Source organism: Podarcis cretensis, assembly GCF_951804945.1.
Source record: "Podarcis cretensis genome assembly, chromosome: 6".
NCBI classification, from domain to species: Eukaryota; Metazoa; Chordata; class Lepidosauria; order Squamata; family Lacertidae; genus Podarcis; species Podarcis cretensis.
In genome coordinates, this window is record NC_137175.1 from 23013024 (window position 1) to 23033811 (window position 20788).

General features: G+C 45.5%; 1 protein-coding gene and 1 long non-coding RNA gene across 2 annotated transcripts in view; one reads left to right on the forward strand and one right to left on the reverse strand.

Moving 5' to 3' along the window:
- Window positions 1-20788, forward strand: part of HNF4A (hepatocyte nuclear factor 4 alpha) — a 70909-nt gene that overhangs the window by 7145 nt on the left and 42976 nt on the right. The window lies entirely within an intron of this gene.
- On the reverse strand, window positions 3982-19610 carry LOC307218044. Its single transcript, XR_013839691.1, has 4 exons — window positions 19437-19610; window positions 11053-11125; window positions 5330-5536; window positions 3982-4470 (listed from the first exon to the last, which is right to left on the reverse strand). It is a non-coding gene; the product is annotated as an uncharacterized lncRNA (long non-coding RNA).

Sequence of the window (20788 nt, forward strand, 5' to 3'; positions counted from 1 at the left end):
GGTGCACATGGTACAATCCTTTCACAGGACTGTACCACATCAGAATCCACATGGGATGTAGTTTGTTTCAAAACACTTCCCTCATGTCAAAATCTCCCTGTTTGATGTAGTTTTGGTGGGACATGGGATGATGTTGTGGCCATTGCTGTGGATGTCATTCTCTCAGATGAGACAAATTCAAAGAGGATATGCCTATCAAAGTCTTGACCACTACAAGTGAGCCTCTCATCTTCAGAAATAGTATCAAGATTTAGGCTAATAGCAAACTCATCTCCATATACAGATCCTTAGGTCGCCCAAACAGCACCATCCAAGCACAAGAGAGAGGTATCAGCAGGCTTCGGGGAAACCTTAAAGGATGGGCTGGCCCCCAAAAGGTCAATGAGGACTAAGCATGCTCCGTGGCCAACAAATGCTTACTGAGTAGTGTTGAATAGCTAGAAGGGAGGGTGGAAAGAACGGAGTAGCCTGAAGATGGCGTGGCTGATGGGTTGGCACAATGAACAAAGAATTGAACACCACAGCAAATTGTCGCAGGTCCAACTTGTTTCTCAGAGTGTGAGATGCTGGTGACAATAATGGGAGATGGCTATATCTGTCCTGTCCTGCTTGCAAACTTGTCTGGCACTGAGTTTTCATGGACCTCCAGCCTAATCCAAGATACCAAGTCTTTTGAGCAACTAATTGGGTGCACAGTAATGAAGCTGGCATAGAAAGGTCCCCTTTATCAACAGTTGAAAGAGCTCATCTGTATAACTGCAAAAACCACTAAGGGTTGTCAAATAGACTGTAACATGGGTAGGCAAACTAAGGCCCGGGGGCCGAATCCGGTCCAAACGCCTTCTAAATCTGGCCCGTGGGACAGTTCGGGAATCAGTGTGTTTTTACATGAGTAGAATGTGTCCTTTTATTTAAAATGCATCTCTGGGTTATTTGTGGGGCATAGGAATTTGTACTTCTTCTTTTTTTCAAAATATAGTCCGGCCCCCCTCAGAAGGTCTGAGGGACACTGGACCGTCCCCCTGCTGAAAAGGTTTGCTGGCCCCTGGAGGAACTGGACCTGGAGGAAAGGGTTAATTTCCTTCATGAGCACAAATGGTCCCATGCATGAGAGGAGCCAACAGGTGCATGTGAGCCAAGCCAGTTGCTATGGGGCAACAGCCAGTGCCTTCTATATAAGTGACGAAGGCACTTCAGCTCATTAGTGTGCCCGGTTCTTAGCCTATGTGTTAGGGTCAATCCATGAGTTGAAGTGTGCATTGCGTCTTGAATTGCTAGAGCAATAGGGTCCCTTCCAACTGACTTACTAGCAGTATATGTGAAAAGGATCTAGGGGTCTTGGTGGACCACAAGCTTAACATGAGTCAACAGTGTGATGCAGCAGCAGCAAAGAAAAAAAAAAAAAAAAAAGGTAAGGCTGCTTTAGGCTGCATCAACAGAAGTATAGTGTCCAGGATCAAGGGAAGTAATAGAGTAATAGTACCACTGTATTCTGCCATAGTCAGACCACAATTGGAATACTGTGTCCAGTTCTGGGCACCACAATTTAAGATGGATGTTGACAAACTGGAACGTGTGGAGAGGAGGGCAAGCCAGATGATCAAGGGTCTGGAAACGAAGCCTTATGAGGAACGCTTGAAGGAGCTGGGTATGTTTAGCTTGGAAAACAGTAAACTGAGAAGAGATATGATAGCCATCTTCAAATATCTTAAGGGCTGTCACGTGGGAGAGGGAACAAGCTTGTTTTCTCCTGCTCTGGAGGGTAGGACTCGAACCAATGGCTTCAAGTTACAAGAAAGGAGATTCCGACTAAACATTCGGAAAAACTTTCTGACAGTAAGAGCTGTTTGGCAGTGGAACAGACTCCCACGAGAGGTGGTGGACTCTCCTTGCTTAGAGGTTTTTAAACAGAGGTTGGATGGCCTTCTGTCGTGGGGGCTTTAGCTGAGATTCCTGCAATGCAGGGGTTGGACTAGATCAGGGATTTATCTTGCCTGGACCGGATTGGTCCCACGGAGATCCCTCCAAGGGCCGGGCGCCCGCCCGCCTGTGATTGTCAGTGTCTGAGCATACGCAGACGCAGACGCAGCTTTTGGCGCCTGCGCCTGCACAGATGCGATTTTCGGTGCCGTAGAAGCGGGTCCCCACGCTGCGCCAGTTTAGCACTGCGCGAGAGCGGGCAGCTTGATTTGGGGGTGGCTCGTGGGCTGGTCAAATGACCTCTGTGGGCTGCTTCCGGCCCATGGGCCTTAGGTTGAGAACCCCTAGACTAGATGACCCTTGGTGTTCCTTCCAACTCTAAGATTCTATGGAATGTTTTGTACTTGTATATACATATATCTGTATCTCCAAAGCCTACCAGCTGTTTGTATATATCAACATCCAGAACTGGAATACTGAAGCCTGTTCTTCTGCAGCAGTAAACGATTTGGGAACTTAAGCTGCCTCTGTGTGGTGACTGGAACTGGGGGCAACTTCCACTATATCGGTATCTCACCTAAGATTCCCAGCAAAACAGCCATTCTGTTCGGGTTTGAATCACTTTAACGTGAAACTGGAGGAAGGCCAGGGAAGAAGTCACTCTGTGCAGTGCCCCTCCGCCAAGTTGTGCAGGATAGCTAGTCAGACCAGTAAAAGAAGCCTCTTGTGCAGTATCAGCAGACCATAGCAGGTCATCTTGCAAGGTCTAGCATCAACAAAAAGTGTTCACATCAGGGTTGCTGTCTTGTCTCTGAGTAATGAGGAGATGCTTTTGCTGATCCTGGTCCTGTCCACCACCTGTTTTCTCTTTACTCAGTCTCTGCTAGGACCGTACTGTATGTTCACATGTGAAAATGTGGGTTCTCAGGGGTTCCAAAATATGCCTTGACGGCACCTTCTCATCCCCTCCCTTTTTCCTTTTTCACCTCTCTTCACTCTTTGTCTCTTTGTTTACCAATCAGTGCAGTTCTTTTGCTGTAGCGACATCACATAACCAAACAGATTTGATTAAAACAATTCTTTTAGAAGATAGTTAAAAAGACTCTTCAGCATACACACGAAAGCTCATACCTAAAACTACTCAGTTGGTCTCTAAGGTGCTACATTATAATTTTAAAACTCTGTTGGAAGGCTTCTTTTAAAGACTTTCTTAGATCATATAACTTTTTTGAAGACTTGATTCTTTTAAGGGAGTTTTTAGGTTTTTAAGAAGAGTCTTTTTAACTACCTTCTAAAAGAATTGTTTTAATTTATTACGGCAGACCAACACGGCTACCTACTTGAATCAAACAGATTTGACTTTATAACACCATGAGTCCAGTTCAGAGTGAGGGCAATGCCCTCTGCCATCTCTCCAAATGGGTGAATATTTTACCGTGCTCACAGACGCTCAAATTCTCAGAAACTACTAAAAAGTAGTCATGCTATTCACAGGTTGGAAAAATCTGTGAGTAAATGCTCCCCTCTCTAATCTCTGCCTTGCCTTGCTTCTTTGGCTCACAGCTGCTGCTGACCTTGCTTCTCTCCCAGGATTTTGCCATCCTGATGTTCCATGACCCGGGTCTAATAAAGCCTCTGTTACTTCCATTGATCAGTTATCATTGATTGAATGCCTAGAATGAGTAACCATTTCATACTCTGAAGAAAAATGTACCTTTCACCCACCTTCCGCCCAGAAAACCTGTGGTTGGGGATTGGGTGTGTCACACAGTAGGTAACCTCCAAGGAATTAGGAGGATGGAGAAGCAGAGGCAGAGCACAAGGCAGCCAAACATTTGGCTTCCTGGAGTGGCGTGGATACACACCACTTAGCTCAGCCAATGTCAACAAGAGACCTGAGGGAATAAGGCAAAACCAAACAGATTGACACTCCTCAGAACAAGAGTCATAAAACCTGCGCAAACCTGAACAAGTGGCACAACAGCCTTTTTATACTGTCCAAATCAATAACTAGACCTCGCTAAGAGTGTTTGCCGACGCATAAATGACACCCGCCACAGATTGGTTCACCGGGTTTATGGCTCAAAGCCCCAAGCTCCTAATGGAGACATTCGGCTGGGACCTACCGGCCTCCTTCCTCCCAAGACTGACTCCATGTGCATTTGCTAATCAGTCACCAACTTCTGCTTACAGTCTTTGGAAAATTATACCTCCATGACAAGAGATTTGTAAGCACGTGTCATGTCTGAGTGCCTTGCATGTCTCGCTGGGTGTAGCTGCAATCTCTTCCCACAGCAAATATACTCCATGGCAGTGGTTGTCAGTTGGAATACACTTTGAAAAGGCAAGGCCAATTAAAGAGGAGGAATGATGTCCCATAGAATCGTAGAATTGCAGAGTTGGAAGGGAACACGAGGGTCATCTAGTCCAGCTCCCCGCAATGCAGGAATCTTTTGCCCGACGTGGAACTCGAACCCATGACCCTGAGGTGAATAGTCTCATGGTCCGTAAATCCCCTTTCTTCCTTGGACCGCTTTCAAAACTGCTTTCCTGAATTGGGATGCAGAGGATGTAAGAGAAAATGGCAGTTTGGACCTATTCAGTGATGTGTGGCGAGGGAAAACCAAAATTCTTTACCAAGAAAAGCCCATCTCTGTGATCTAAATGAAGTGTTCAGCTTATTTGCGGGTTGTTGTTTTTGTGTGAGTGTGTTTGCATAATTGATTTTACTTCGGCTTGCTGGGGGAATAAATTTTTTCAGAGCAGTAAACCTCCAATAGGGACACGGGTGGCGCTGTGGGTTAAACCACAGAGCCTAGGACTTGCCGATCAGAAGTTTGGCGGTTCGAATCCCCATGACAGGGTGAGCTCCCGTTGTTCAGGCCCAGCTCCTGCCAACCTAGCAGTTCGAAAGCACGTCAAAGTGCAAGTAGATAAATAGGTACCGCTCCGGCGGGAAGGTAAACAGCGTTTCCGTGCGCTGCTCTGGTTCATCAGAAGCTGCTTAGTCATGCTGGCCACATGACCCGGAAACTGTACGCCAGCTCCCTTGGCCAATAAAGTGAGTTGAGCGCCGCAACCCCAGAGTCAGTCACGACTGGACCTAATGGTCAGGGGTCCCTTTACCTTTTAAACTTCCATTATCCATTGGGACTCCAGACTAATGGACAGGTTTTTATTATGGATGTTTCATAATGTGTTGAACACTGCCCTGAGATCTTTAGACAAAGACCATAATAATAATAATAATAATGATGATGATGATGATGATGATGATGATGATGATGATGGAAGTTTCACCAGGTTAAGTTCAGGTCAAACCTGAACTTCTCCTTTCTTGGTGAACAGGGTGCAGTGTGTCCTGTTCTGCCAACATGGGAACATGCAGCCCTTCTGCAGCCCTCCTTACCTGGGTTGTGCAATGGTGCCTGCAGAGCAGAGCAGCACCAATGATGGAGCCATCCAGCGCTATCTTCCACTTCTCTGCTGGCAGCAAAGTTGGCAGGGCAGGTGGGGCTCCCGCAGGAGCACCCCCTTTAAGCTTCCACCTCATGAGGCGGCTACCTCACCCTGCCTCATAGGTGGGGCTGGCTTTGTTGGTGACGGCATTGATTCTCTTGAGCATTTGAGAGTCATAACAGCAGACGGTACACCGAGAGAGAGAGAGAGAGAGAGAGAGAGAGAGAGAGAGAGAGAGAGAGAGAGATCACAGCTGTAAAAAAATATATACAGGAAAAAGCAGTCACCTGTGTAGGAAAAGACATTATTCCCAGGGTGATTTGAGAGCAGTTGTATCTGCTCACCTTTTCAATATTGGTGATCATTTAAGATTAAGGCAAGTAGATCTGTTCTAACTTATTTCAAAATCCATGTGTCACTATCAGGCAGAGTTGACATTATTTGGCCCAGTTTAGGGGTAACACAAATCCAAACCATAGCTTAATGTGAATGAGCAAACATGTGGATTCCCAGAGAGGAAATGATGGTTGTTTCGCTCCTCTCTAGTGGCTCTGCTGCTGTGCTGCACTGAGTGAAGCCATGGTTTGGCATCTGAACCCTGGTTTGTGGTTTGTGGTTTAACTCTCGCCAGACAAACCGCAAGCCATAAACAAGGCATGTCTTATCACTTATAGCAGGGGTCGGCAAGGTTTACCTCGCCTGGACCGGTTCACTCCAGTCTACAGTGCAGTGGCGTAGCGTGGGGGGTGCAGGGGGGACGGCCGCACCGGGCGCAACATCTGGGGGCGCGCGCTCACACTCGCAGCTCTCTGCCCCTACTAAAATCCATGGGTTAGGGGGCGCAAATTACTTGCCTTGCCCCGGGTGCTGACAACCCACGCTACACCACTACCTCAGTGGGTGAGATTGCTCACACGCGTGAGTGCGCGCACCCACGATTTCCAGCGTCTGCAGAAGCGAGTCCCCATGCCACAATGCGCCAGTTTAGTGGAGCGCGCAGGGACTCACTGAGTGGGCAGCTCGGTTCAGGGGTGGCTTGTGGGCTGGTTAAACGACCCCCGTGGGCCGCTTGTGGCCTATGTGCCTTAGGTTGCCTCCCCCTGGCTTATAGTTTGTGGTTTGTCTGAGAGCCAAGTTTAGACAACACGCTAAGCCAAAGCATGGCTGAGTTCAGTGCAGAAGCAGAATGACCAGAGGAGGAGTAAAGCAGCCACAATCTCCTCTGTGGGAGCCTGAACATTCGCTGAGCCATGCTTTGGCTTAGAGTTACATGTGAAAAAGCGCACTGGCAGCCTCCTGCGCTCACAGAAAAGAACTAAACTTAATTAACAGCAGTACTAAATATGTTGTACCAGTCTGTAGCCAAAGAATTGGCTGGCAAGTTAAAATGTATATGTAATATTCAGCACCACTCAATGACTTTTTAGATTCCTTACTTTCTGGGGGCTCTTTGCTATCCTCCTCATGGCCCACAAATAATCTCTCCAGACAAAACTGGCATTCCCTTTCCTTCCTCAAAATGGACAATGAATATTCCAATAGATTGTTTCCTGAGCCCTTTAAATACTTGTGAACATTCCATGACATCACAGCAGCTCAAGACAACGAGTGTAAGAGGCTTTACAGTTGCAAATGTGATACAACAGAGATTCATGACTGCTTTCTAACACTAATAAGCAGGACTTGAGAGCAGCTTGTTTATACTTTCTGTGCACGGGCATCCGGTGGAAAAACACACACTTATAACACACATGCTATTAAGGATTTACTTTTTAAAAACCTGCTATGTTCGCCATTGAAATGTGAGCAACAAGCAGGAAAGACTCAGGGCTATATTGAGTCTCACATGCTTGCAGACCGTCTTCACATCTGACATGCCTTGTGCATATTTTGTACACCCCTGAGTTTAGTACTGTACCTGCATTTTGAAGTCGCCTTTCATGGAAAAGGGAAAGTTACTTGGATTCAATGACTTGTCACTAGGGGGCGATGAGAAGTCAACAAAAGGAAACTGAGAGAGGAACCCTAGCAGCTGCTTTTTAGCAGCATTTAACTTAAAACATATTCCTGCCAATAAGCACGTTAAAGGAATGTTTGCGAACATTTGGCAAGGACCATGCCTACTAATATCCATGGATTTCTGCACTCCTTATTTATTAAAATGTCTATCCCATCTTTCTGCAACAGTAAAGCATAAAATCACAATACAATAAAGCACACTCATGGGTAACTGCAAAATAGTAATTCTAAATTTAATAATGTAATTGCATTTGCATAGTTACGTAGCTCATACTGGAATCAGAAGAGTTTTCTGTCTGCAATTCTAAATGTGTTTACTCAGAAGGAAGCCATGTTGTGTTCAGTGGCATTTACCTCTTTGTAAGTGAGTTGAGTGTGTTTAATAGGGCTTACTCCTGGGTAAGTGTGCAAAGCACTGCAGCCTTACGGCAAAATCCTATGCATGCCTACTGGGAAGTAAGTCCCATTTAGTGCAATGTGGCTTCATGGAATGTGCATATATCTACCTGGGAGCAGCCCCACTGAATTCAGTGAGACTTACTGTTGAATAGGGATTTAAAGAACTGTGGTGTTGGGCTGCTTTCATAGACCCATATACCTGCTGGGAGCATGCCCCATTGAACTCAATTGGATTGACTTTTGACTAGGTGCACATAAGTTTGCACTGTTGGTGTCTTCAGTCGAATAATTCCTTTTTCACACCTTCTGGAGTATCAATTCATCCCCTTGCACAGAAGCCGCATTTTATTCATTTCCAAATCATTATACTCCAACAGCATTCATTTCCCCTTTCTGCAGACTGCAGCTTGCTTGTGCAAAAAGAGGGTTCATAGAATCAAGAAATTGTAGAGTTGGAAGGGACTCCATAGGTCATCTAGTCCAACCCCCTGCAATGCGGGAATAGCAACTAAACTAAAGCATCCATGGCTGATGGCCATCCAGCCTTTGCTTAAAAACCTCCATGGCACCCCCACCTGCATGTACACCTGCAAAGAAGTGTTTGGCTTGGGTGGCATATCTCCATCTCCATGCCAGCAGAAAGCTTTCCAGTAAGTGAGAAAGGAACTGCCTTATCTGCTCTCGGTATTGTTGTATATCATCAAAAACTGGAAGTGCTGATGCCCTAGACACACAAGTCAAATTCTTCCCCTTGTCAAAAAGCATTTGGGATGGGAAACTAGGAACAACTAGAAACTGGTTGCAGTGGGCCCTGGGAAACCCTAGGGATGTGGATAAAGGGCTGGTTTGAATTCAGCCCAACCCTTAAAAACACACCAGTTAAGCCATTTTCACAACAGAGCATCCTTCTGCATCAGTGCAATTCAGCTGCACAGTCTAGCTCCCTCACCTGCGACTCATTCTGCCAGCATGTGAGAAGCCTTTATGTGCAAACAACAGAGTGGCTTTGCACACCTACTGAACATGCAAACAGCAGTATCAGACCTTCCACGTGTCCCTATTTTCCAGTCCCAGATTTACAGAAGCCATCCTGGTTTCTGATTTGATCCCAGAACATCCCACTTTTCCTTAGGATGTCCCTATTGTCATTGGAGAAAGGTTGGAGGGTATGGAGTTATGCAACCCCTGAGCCAAGCAGATACAACCTTTAGAAGACATCTGGAGGCAGCCCTGTATAGGGAAGTTATTTTTTTTAAAAAAAAGTTTAATGTTTTAGCATGTTTTTATATATATTGGAAACTGCCCAGAGTGGCTGGAGCAACCCAGCCAGATGGGTGGGGTATAAATAATAAACTTCTTGGTTTTGTTGAATAGGACATCCCTATTTTCATCAGAGAAATATTGGAAGGTATGTAAATATAACTGGCCACATCCACTCCAGACATTTAAATCACATGCCTCCCCCTGCAAGAATCTTGGGAACTGAAGTTTACCTCTCACAGAGCTAACCTTCCCAGCACCCTTAACAGACCCAAATTCGTTGGGAGAAATCCTATGCTTTAAACGTTTGGTGTGGCTGTTCTCTGAGATAAAGTGCTGCAGACATGCTATGTATTTATTACACTTAAATTCTTTGACTCCACACGAATCACATGCAGACGCGAGTGCATATTCAGCAGCAGCCATTTTGGAAACGTGGTCTGTTCAGCACAGGATGGTCATGGGACATGGCCACAGTAGCACAGCTCTTGGGGCTACCTTACGAAACCTGTTCCAGCACTCAGCAGCACTCTTTAAACTCCACAGCATGAACTCCTGCCTCCAATCAAATCTCATTGTGACTGGCATTAAGGGGATTATCTTAGCCCTGCAGCCCACACTCCAGCTGGCTTCTCTTTTGCTTAGTCAGACAGAACATGGCTCCCTGCTCAGAACCCCTATGCTGCTTGCTGGGCAGAAGTCCCTCTCTGGGTGTGAGGCTCCTCTAGCTCTCTCTCTCTCTCTCTCTTTGGAGAACCATCAGGTCCATCTGGAACATGAATGGCTATGATTTCCTTCAGGAAACACCAGGTACTGGGTCCTACTAGGACTTTAATTTTGACCATCAGCCTGTTTGGGGATGAAAAAGTATTACTGGGTGTTTTTCCCTCCTTCAAGTGTTGCCAGAGTTTAACCAAGCAAATTGAGCAAATGGTTTCCTTAAGTTGTACATATAACTTCTGTGCGTGTCACTGAAAAGCTCCCAGAATCTGAAATGTGAAAGTAAAAATTTGATTGGTTAGAATGTACCTTCATTTTTAAAATTTATTCTCCACCCACATCAGCAACATTCACACATGCCCCCAAATATTTAGTGCATGGGAATGTTTTGCATTTTAATGCTACATGTGGAAACAACTGGAGGGGTTCCCATAGGAGAAAACAGCACCCAGATTCATTGTCTTTGAAAAAATGTTAACAGCTTTAAACTTATCAAAGAAGAGTCAAGCCTGGTGCTTTTTTTGTGAGGATTAGTACTCTTGAGTTTTCAAACCTGATTAGCAGGAAGTTTTCTTTGCTCCTTTATTGTCCGGTAATTTCTGGGCAAACATTCTCTGAAGCCAACATATCACAATAACCCATTTGGCCTTCAGATTCTTCCAGATGTTTGAGGTTCCTGGAACTGTGGAGAAGCTACTCACCCATTTTGTCTCTATCTCCCAGAACCCCCTTGGAACTGCTCACTGAAACAAGCATCTTCTCTTTGCCCTAAAGTTATTAAGCTACCATTGCTTGTATAATGGATGTGGCTGAATTCTCAGCTTTTAGAAAGTTTCAGTTGAGGGGGACGAGAACCCAAACCACATGGGAGTAGATCTAAACTTACCTCTTCTGTAAGAGGTATTCCCATGGCAGCAGCTTTTGTGCAAGGCTGCCGAAAGGCTTCATGAGTGAGTCCTCAGGGCAAATGTGTTATCCACCCATGCACCCCAAATACTGCATTGCAAATTTAGAACCAGAGCGTTCATTTAAATAACAAAAAAAAACCCCCTATGTTGCTGTCTCTTTAAATGAATTTCCTTTCCATGGTCTGATTCCATGACATATCTCTTGTTGATGCCTTCCTGCTCTTTAGTGCTTTTGGTATAGCGTACAATCCAAAAATACAGGGCACATCCCTAGAAAGATCAGGTAATCCTTTGCTCTTATGACTCAGGATCCAAATTCTGTGGCCTACATCAGCTGCGCATCCTGTAACAATCTGGTAATAATTACCTTTCGTACCTACAGAGTGTAAGGATTTCATTCTAGCACATCATCCTCAGAATGAATCATGTGCTGGCATGCCCTAAGGGAAGAGAAACACATTTAGAATATTCGTATGGTATAGTTGCTTCAGGCTACATATTTAAATAATCTCTTATGTTTCATTCCTGCAGTTTAAAAACAGAGACCCCAGGGGTAATAAGTCTAGCTGAACCTAAACCTCTGCCTGTTGTGCTAGTGTTCCAAGTAGAATAATAGAACTGCAGAGTTGTAAGGGACCCTGAGGATCATTTAGTCCAACCCTCTGCAATGCAGAAATATACAGCTGTCCCTTACGGGGACTGAACCTACAACTTTTGCATTATCAGCACCATTGAATCAGCTCTAATTGAATTTGAGATGCTCTACTACTGAGCAACAGCAATTCCCTGAGGGTAGAGGGAGCCACTGCGACGGCATGACTGCTTCCCACACTGTTTAGAAGCTCCGGACCACCACGAGGGAGTCGGTTTCCTATGGGAATGGTGCTCCAGTTTTTGGATTTGCACTTTCCACATGATCCAGAGGTTTTGATGGCACCCTAGTTGTACAGGAAGGAACTGTGCTGATGTTGTAGCTTCTGCACTGCTGAGTAATGTCAGGGAAGGCTGTGTAAGAGGTGCCAAGTAATAGTCACTATTCTCATGCAAGAAGAAGGAAAAACACTGGAGATCTCTGGACAGTTCACACTAGGCCCCCCCCCCGCCAGATCACGTCAAACACATGCTAGTTTTATGCCCCGCCAACGTTCCCCCTCCCGCAATTAACTTACCCAATATCATCCGCCCTCAGCATGTTTTCAATAAACCAGCTTTGGGGACACCAGTTCTGGGAGTTAATCATTGCTGCATTTATCAGTTGATGATTGATTTATAAAGGTTCATGGCTTCAGCTTGCCACCATATTCCAATTTGTTGAAATGCTTGGTTGACTTAAATTATGCACTTTATGGTTGTAATATAATTTAATTATTTTATGGCAGAACGGGACATTAACTAAGGATGGTTTCTGGGAGAACCAAGTGGTGAATGATCAAAATACTATGCTACTAGCATGCTCTTTCATTCAAGATGGCTCAGCAGCTTTGGGTTACATGGGCTCCACCCCCCCCACCCCCGCAAGTTGTTTGGGTAGCTCATTCACACCTGCGTGATTACCGGTAGTTAGAAGAGGTAGAAGGTTTTAATCTACCATCCTGGCCTCCATGCAACCCTGGAAAGAAAACCAGAAAAATAAGTAGATTAAACAACTTCACAGCATATGCCAATGCTTCAGAGGAAGAGGCTGTCTTCAGTGAAATAAACATATAATTATTTCCTATTCTTCCTCATTGGAGGTTAATGATGGTTGAAGTCCCGCAGGCTTACTTCGGCCCAGGGCTAACAATTTCATAGAGTTCCAAAATGATTTGTAATCACACTGGCCCTTTCACAGATGCACTGCAGTTAGTGAGGGGTGGCTCCTGCCCACGGCCCACAACTTGGCTCCTGTCAGATTTGGATTGGAAATATGCCACGGCCATTTCCCCCAAAACCGGGAAGCGTCGTTTTGTTCTTGTTTATACAGAAATTTTCTGTTGACAAAGGGTTCTGTTGAAATGCATTGGGGATTGTATCAGTCTGTGGAGCTGCCTTTTTTGTGGGGTGTATTGGCTGTTTTTTGGGTGCCTGTACTTGATCCTCTGTTTTTCTGTGGCCTAACCCACACTATATCTGTCCACACTCCATGACCCCTCAAATCCCCTTCCTCTTTTCCCCTACCAAAACTTTATTGGGTGGATAGGCTAAGAGAGGAATGAATTGCTTGGATGAAATATCTGAACACAGGGATTTCAACATTGGCCTTCTGTCCCTGGAAATAAAGGTTTGGGTGACATTAGCTGCAATCAGCCTGGCAGTTTCACTTTTTCAGTGCGGGGGGGGGGAACCAGGAGTATTATTATTTACGTGCCACCAGAGAATATTTAAATCTTCTTGTAACTGAGCAAGAAGGTAGCCATATCAAAGATACTTCTGTAATCGTTATTACAAAATTCTGTAATGGAGCATTAATAAGCTGTTTGGAAGGCAGTGTTGAAAAGGTGTATCCATTGTAAAAGATGGTTTGCTACTCAGCTTGTTCACAGTGACCACCTTATCTCATGGTAAACCAGGGATAGCCAATGTGGACCACAACTTCCATCAGCCCCAGTTAGCATGGCCAAGGATTTGAGATTCATCTTATTAGATCTCTATCCTGCCCTTCTTCCCAGGAGTCCTGGGCAGTACAAAGGAGACCAGGCAACATCCCAGGACGGGATGATGGGGGTTCAGTTCCAAAATATGTGGAAGGCACCATGTTGGCTACCCTAGTGCAAGAGATGCTTCCCCAGTGGGGTGAAGCTGCAGCAGTAATCTCCTAGCAGCAGCATTGCTGCTGATTACTGGGAGAGGGGGCACCAAGGAGGCAGTGAGGTTGGGGGCTCTTCAATGCTCTGGCAGAGCCAATCTGGAACTTCTGCCAGTGGAACCCCAACTTTGCTGCCGCCTCACTCCTGCTGAGAAATGACAGCAATGCTACTGCTGCTGCCAGGAGGCTATTGCTGTAAGCTCTGCCCCACTAGGTGAGCTTCTCCTGCCCTGCAGTAAACCATAGTTGATGGTTTCCCATAGAACCAAGGATGGCTCCCACTTTGTTCATCTCCCTCTAAGCAGCATGAACAATGCCCCACTCCTGAATACCGTTATGACTGAACCACGGGTTCTGGTTTGTTTCGCTGCAAGCAAACCATGATGCAAAGCCAACGTTTCATCTTGGCTTCCTGATCATGGTTTGTCTGAGTAAAGCAAACCACAATCTCTGGTTCAGACGAAATGCTAAGTCATCAGTTGTGGTTTGTTGCTCCTGCTGGCTAAAGGTGAGGAGATCAGAAGCCATCTGCATTTCCAGGGCTTTTTTTCAGCTGGAAATCACTGGAACTCAGTTCCAGCAGCTCTCAGGTGGGGCCATTGCCATTGTAAGAGAACAAGGGAGGTGTGCGTGGTGAGTTCTGGCACATCTTTTTCTAGAAAATAGCACTGTGCATTTCCATGATAAACCATTAAGAATTAACAATGGCTTACAGTGATGTGTGAATGGGGTTAGGCCTATATTTTTCAAGGTTGACACTTCCCGTTCTTTCTCCTTTCTCAGGTAGTGTTTGTTTATTATTGGGCCTTTGATTACACCTAGCACTTTGAGGATGTTTTAGTTCCCTTCCGTAGGTTGATTCTGATAATGTCATGAACACCCAAAGAGGGCATCTTTTGTGTGTTTAGTTCGACTTCCAAACAGAACAGTTCAAGAAAGAAAGGATTCAGTTGAGATTTATAAAAGGCCTATAAATCAATTTTTATGGGGAAAGACTGTATATTTGGTGACAGAATTCAGGTTCTCCACACATGGCTTTCAGCTAAAACCTAAAATTACTCTTGGTCTTTCTATGCATGGTTTTGGGTTTTTTTAGTTATAACTAATGGCAGCTGAGCATTATGGTCTCTAAGGAAAAAACCAGACTGTCATCAAAATTAGAGAACCATTTACAGAAACCCAGACCCTGCAGACATTATTACTATTATTAATATTTCAATTTGCATTGTGCTCTGAAGGAGCCCAGAGAAGTCATCATCAGTATTTTAGAAAACAAGGATGAAATCACAAGTTGGCAGCCCTACTTTCAGCAAGCAGTGATGGTCAAAGAGGCATAAAACTGGTTTAAGTTTGCAATGCCGTTGTAACCTCTGCAAGAAACAGTGCTAAGGTCATTGTGGTAGCACTGACACTTCCTTGGTCACCTGCTTATAAGAGATGCAAACACCACATCTCTTCAGGTAAACAGGAATCTCCTAGAAAGAATTGGTCTAGACAGCCAAGGCTAGATCAGCAGATAATGCACAGGAACTCAACACTGGAACAAACAACTATGTCAGAGGATAGTGACCAGTCATATGACCTGAAGGGTGGGGGGAAATCACTATCACACAAGGAGTCAGTGCTCCATTCCCGAATACACTGCCCGGGCCAATTACCAAACTGATTAATTGGTTCAGTGTGGTCTCTCTCCTTACCACAACACCATTTTCATCTATTTGAAGAAGATGGGTGATGTTTAATTTAATTTACCCAAGGATTTTCATTTATTCAAGCCTTAATACAACTGAGGTAAGAGCTGGCATGTAATGTAATGGCTAAGAGGCTGAGCTACAAATCGGGAAGCGTCAGATTCAAATCTCTCATTTGCCATGAACTCACTACGCTATGCCCTCCAAGCGGGACACCCCAAATTTATAAAAGCTGCCCTAGCAGCTTCTAATTCCAATCTGGGGATGTCCTGTTTTGGCTCCTGTCCTCTGGCCACGCCAGAACGAAGGGCCAAAAGACAGGTGGTTTTTGGTTCCACACTGTGGCACGAGTCAGTGAGTTAACACTGAAAAAAGCGGGGGGGGGGGGAATAAACTTGCCCCTGCTACTTTTCTTCCTCCTTCTGTTGCGGCACTTCTGGAAGCTGGGGCCAGCAGCAGAGACGACGGCTGTGCCTTCCCCTAGGCTGTGCGGACCAGCACAGCATCTCCTGAGGCGGCAACGGTGAAGGCCAGAGGACAATGATAGGAGGGGGGAAGGAGAGGAGGAAGTGGGTGAGCAACAGTGTTGGGGGGTTGCCCCAATTTTCCCTCTTGAAATGTTGCAGGGAAGGGATATGCCTTCATCAAGCCGGTCTCTCTCACCTCCATCTAAAATGCAGGGTAATAATAGAATGATGCACCTTCCACTTGGTGCTGGCAAAACTGTCACCTGCATTGGGCTGCCATACGCCCAGGTTTTTCTGGACGTTACTGGGATTTCAAAGGTGGAATTGATGGTGCTTTGTTCTGGAACTTAGGCAAGTCAACTTTTGGGGTGTCCTGGTTTTTACTTTTTGAAATACGGCAACCCTACCCCTGCAGAAGCAGGGTGGAAGTCTTCATTCATCAACTGACAACCCAAGAGTTTGATCCTGTTAGGAGCTGCTTTCCCAGCATGTTCCCTATGTGGAACAAAGTGGCAAATCAGGTCCCTCCCTCCACCCCGTGAGTCGACAATGACAGGTGAGCCTACCTATCAATCACCTGATGTCATCAGTGTGGGTGGCGAGATAAAGCTCTGGTCCGCCAAGCCAAACAGGCTCCTCACTCCTGCCTTTTATATTATATTATTGTAGTTAGGGACGCAGGTGGCGCTGTGGGTTAAACCACAGAGCCTAGGACTTGCCAATCGGAAGGTCAGCGGTTCAAATCCCCGCGATGGGGTGAGCTCCCGTTGCTCGGTCCCTGCTCCTGCCAACCTAGCAGTTCGAAAGCACGTCAGAGTGCAAGTAGATAAATAGGTACCGCTCTGGCGGGAAGGTAAACAGCGTTTCGGTGCGCTGCTCTGGTTCGCCAGAAGCGGCTTAGTCTTGCTGGCCACATGACCTGGAAGCTGTACGCCGGCTCCCTCGGCCAATAAAGCGAGATGAGCGCTGCAACCCCAGAGTCGGCCACAACTGGACCTAATGGTCAGGGGTCCCTTTACCTTTACCTAGTTATTGTAGTTAGATGATGCATGTGGCCATGCCTTAAGCTTCCAAAATATTCGTCTTCCTCAAGCAGAGGGTTCTTTTGGATGAAATGAGCATTGTAGATTTACCATGTCTTTTGTAATATTTATCACCATAAAAACAGAGCAGGTAGAGTGCAAACAGACATCTAAAGAACAAATAGAACAAATGCTAATTTTGCATCAGAATCCCAGCTAGAAACAGCATGGAAGCCCCCATAGCCGCCACACTCAGTAACAGATGGTTTTGTGAGGTAGCAATGCTCACTTGACATCCTGACAGTTGAGTCGCTGCTTAGTGGGAGGTCAGCATAGTGAAAACACACCAGCAGGAGCGCTCCGTTTGCGCCACACTGAACTCGCCACTCTCCCTCCTGCTAAGCAGCAGCAACTCAGCTGTTGGGGCAGACTGTGAATAGTGATTTCATCCTTCCCATAGAAAATGACCCTATGAGTAAAGTATGATGATTTTGCTGTTTGTGTACATAGTCAAATGGCTATGCAAATCCAATTCCACATCAGGATAATTGACTGTGGATTCCCCACAAGTTTCCAGCAACCAACTAATGTCCCATGTATCAGAAATGCATTTACACTTAAATATTTCCTTACTTTTTCGAGTTGACCTTGCATTGAAATGGAGTGTAGAAGGGGAGGGGATTCCATCTCATGGCTGCCAGCTGTTTTCTTTTTTTTATCTAGCAGGGCTGCTCTTCAACAACTACATGACAAGCACAACATTTACTTGGTGAAGCTTTTTTCTAACAGGGTTCCTCCAGATGACCTACTGAGTGAGCATTCAATCCTGATTTGCTTGCACAAAGCTTATGCAGAGGTTAGATTATGTCCAGTCTTTCTTGAGCATTCATTCTGATTTGTTTGTTTGCAGGGAGGTTATTTGACAATGAACATGCATCCTGACTTATTAATCATTGATTCCCCCCTCCCAATTTTTTCAGTGCATATCCCCATCATTTATTTCCATCATTTATTTCTAAGGGGATTTGTTGCACTAGGGCGACAGATTGAATCTACTTGAATTGTGCAAACCTAAATTGCCAGTATTCATTTCACTCCCCCCCCCCCCCGCAAAATGCTGACAGCCTGGAGGCAACCCTGCAGTGAAAGGGAGAGCTTTGCTTGCTGATTTCCTGCTTGTCATGCAGTTGTTTTAGTCACAGGAGCCCTGCTAGATAAAAAGTTGGCAGCCTTGCTTGTTTCTGATAGAGGAAGGTCTATGCAGGAAATGCATTGGCGGGGTGTGTGGGGTGTGTGTGCGCAGGGGTGCCAATTTTAATAAAACTGGGGGAGGGCAGGTAAGCCCCGCCCCACATAATCGATTGCATAACGTGGCACGCACACACCATTTAAATGGCAATGCCCATCAAATTTGGGGACTCCCGGACCCCTCAAATATTTTGGGGGTGCAAAGGGACCTCCTGTGTGTGCTCTCTGATTTTAGGCACATCAATAAAACAGATTCCCGAGTTCTTGGTTCAGCTTTGGGAGTGCTAACCCAGAACATCACCAGGAAAGGTGGACCTATATTTTCTACATGCATTTTCACTAGCATTTGGAAGCCAGGCATAAAAATTGTAGAGGAGTCTACACTGGCCTTGCAGTGTCTCATATCTGTAAGACAAGCCAAAGATATTTTGCTGCCGGGAACAAAACAGGAAGTGTCATAGTCATGGTGCATGTCACCCAAGGCTAATCAAGTTGTTTTAGCACCCTGGGAGTAAAAATGCAATAAAATGAATCCAACAACTAACGATTTGCTGCCCTTTCATAACACTGAAGAGCAGCTGCCTGAGGTGAGTGAACTTGTTCTGCTGTGCTGGCGCTGCTTGTCTGTCATGTGAAAAACCAGTGCGGTTGAAGCCTCTGTTTGCCTGAACTGTTTGCCCGGGTTCTGCACCAGTTGCATACCTGGCCCCTTTCTGAACTGCAGCATGGATGTACCCCCCGGATACCTATATCTGCTGCTTTTTCCTTTTCTTCCAGTTGGCTAGTAATCCATAAATGTGCTTCATCCTTCTGATTCAGCTGAATTCCACAGGGGTGGTTATTAACACGTGGGGGAAGGGGGGGAACTGCTCTGTAATCATTTAAGACATGAATTCAGGCAAAAGGCAAACGGGATTTGATGGTGTGGAAAGAAGATCCCTGTTTACTAATGTCTGACAAAATACAAGCCTTTGCGGGCTTTATCTGCTTCATTTGGAAACAGCCGGAGAGCAAATATATACTCAGGTCATGGAAAAGGGGCAGGAACAAAATATTGACTTTAGAGGGGTGGGAATAATCATTCTTTTTAAAAACTTTGGAAAACTTAGGTGCCTAGATCCAAAGCAAGATCTTGCACAAGGGCTCAGAATTCAGCCTGGCAGCTTTGTGTGCCATTTCTTGCAGTTGTTAGCAAGTCATGCAGTAAACTATTCTCTGTTAATTTTTTAATGTAAGATAAACAGGCCGAGAAATGATTAGCACAAAAGTAAGTTTGAACTAATCTGGGGAGAATCAGAAGGGATGAGAGCGAGAAAGCTGTTCTGGAGAGTTATCTGTTAACTACATCAAATGTCTCCAACTGGAGTTCCTTCCTTCCTATCTCTTTGGCTTTCAGTAGCCAAACCCTTCTACATTGTTTTCCTTTTTTAATCTTAACCAGTGGCCCAAAATGAATACTTCAAGCACAATAGACGCTTTCGGCTCTTTCCTTTGAATTAGAGGCTTTTTGGAACTACAGGCGACAAGGATCTTCCTACCTGGTTGGTTACTGGTGATCAGAAGGTTATCCTCTTCCATAGCCACAAAAAATGGGCCCCCAGATCCACTCTTCAAAGGTGCACAGCTGCTCAGGCATGAATAGCTGGTTCGCAAACCTTTCCTGCAGCTCCAAGCACTGAATGTCAGAGCCTGGGGAGAAGCATAACTAGGTAGTTGCTTGGAATGGAGTTTGGTCAGTGGTCGGAGATCTATATTCTCAGATAGATAGGACTTTGTCCACAAACTGGAATTTGAAATTTCAAAGGGGGTGTGTGTGTGAAAAAGCAGAAGGGACGGTTTGAGATGATTGTGCTGGCGTGATTCTTGTAACTCAGGTACTCCTGCCCAAACTGGCTTACCACATGGGCTAGTAAACAGAAGACTGAATGGCCTCAAATAGGCAGCTTTTGCACATGTACACTTAAACATTCATCTCTACAGAAGCAAGAGAAAATCCAAATGATTTTAAATGCAAGGAAGGCCTCTTTATGGAACATCAGGAGAGACACGAACTTCTCCCAAACGCCTCCACCACCCACCTTAGTGAAAAGGGTCAGTTCCCTCACTTTCACATTGCCCATGTAGTTTGCATGGCAAGACTTCCATCAGAAATGGGTTAGCCAACGTGGCATCCTCAAGAGGTTGTTGGACTCCAGTCAGTCCTAGCCAGCATAGCTAATGGTCAGGGAGGATGGAAGGTGTAGTCTAACAACATCCAGAGGGCACCAAGTTGGCTACCCCTGCATTAGAACATTAAAAGATCCCTGCTGGGTCAAACCAAATGTCTATGTAATGCAATATTCCTGCTTTCCATAATGGTGAACCAAGTGCCTCCAAGAAGCCCACAATGCTTCTTTCTTCTCCCAAGGATGCTTCCTGTGTCCCCCACCCCCAGTTGGGGGACCTGCCATTTCCTATCAGTTAAAAACTGTGTCTGGAAACTGCATACAGTGGTACCTCAGGTTAAGAACTTAATTTGTTCCAGAAGTCTGTTCTTAACCTGAAACTGTTCTTAACCTGAAGCACCACTTTAGCTAATGGGGCCTCCTGCTGCCGCAGCACCGCTGGAGCACGATTTCTGTTCTCATCCTGAAGCAAAGTTCTTAACCCGAGGTAATATTTCTGGGTTAGCGGAGTCTGTAACCTGAAGCATATGTAACTTGAGGTACCACTGTATATGGTAGTTAAAATTTCAAAAGCTTGAGGAGAGCGCAGGGCCTCCGGAAACAGCTTTGCTCACTGTCTTCCTACTGAACTGTGAACTTCTTCCGAGGTCACATTCACGCCATACCTTTAAAGCACACGACTTCCCCTAAGAACCCTGGGAACTGTAGTTTACTACCACCAGAAC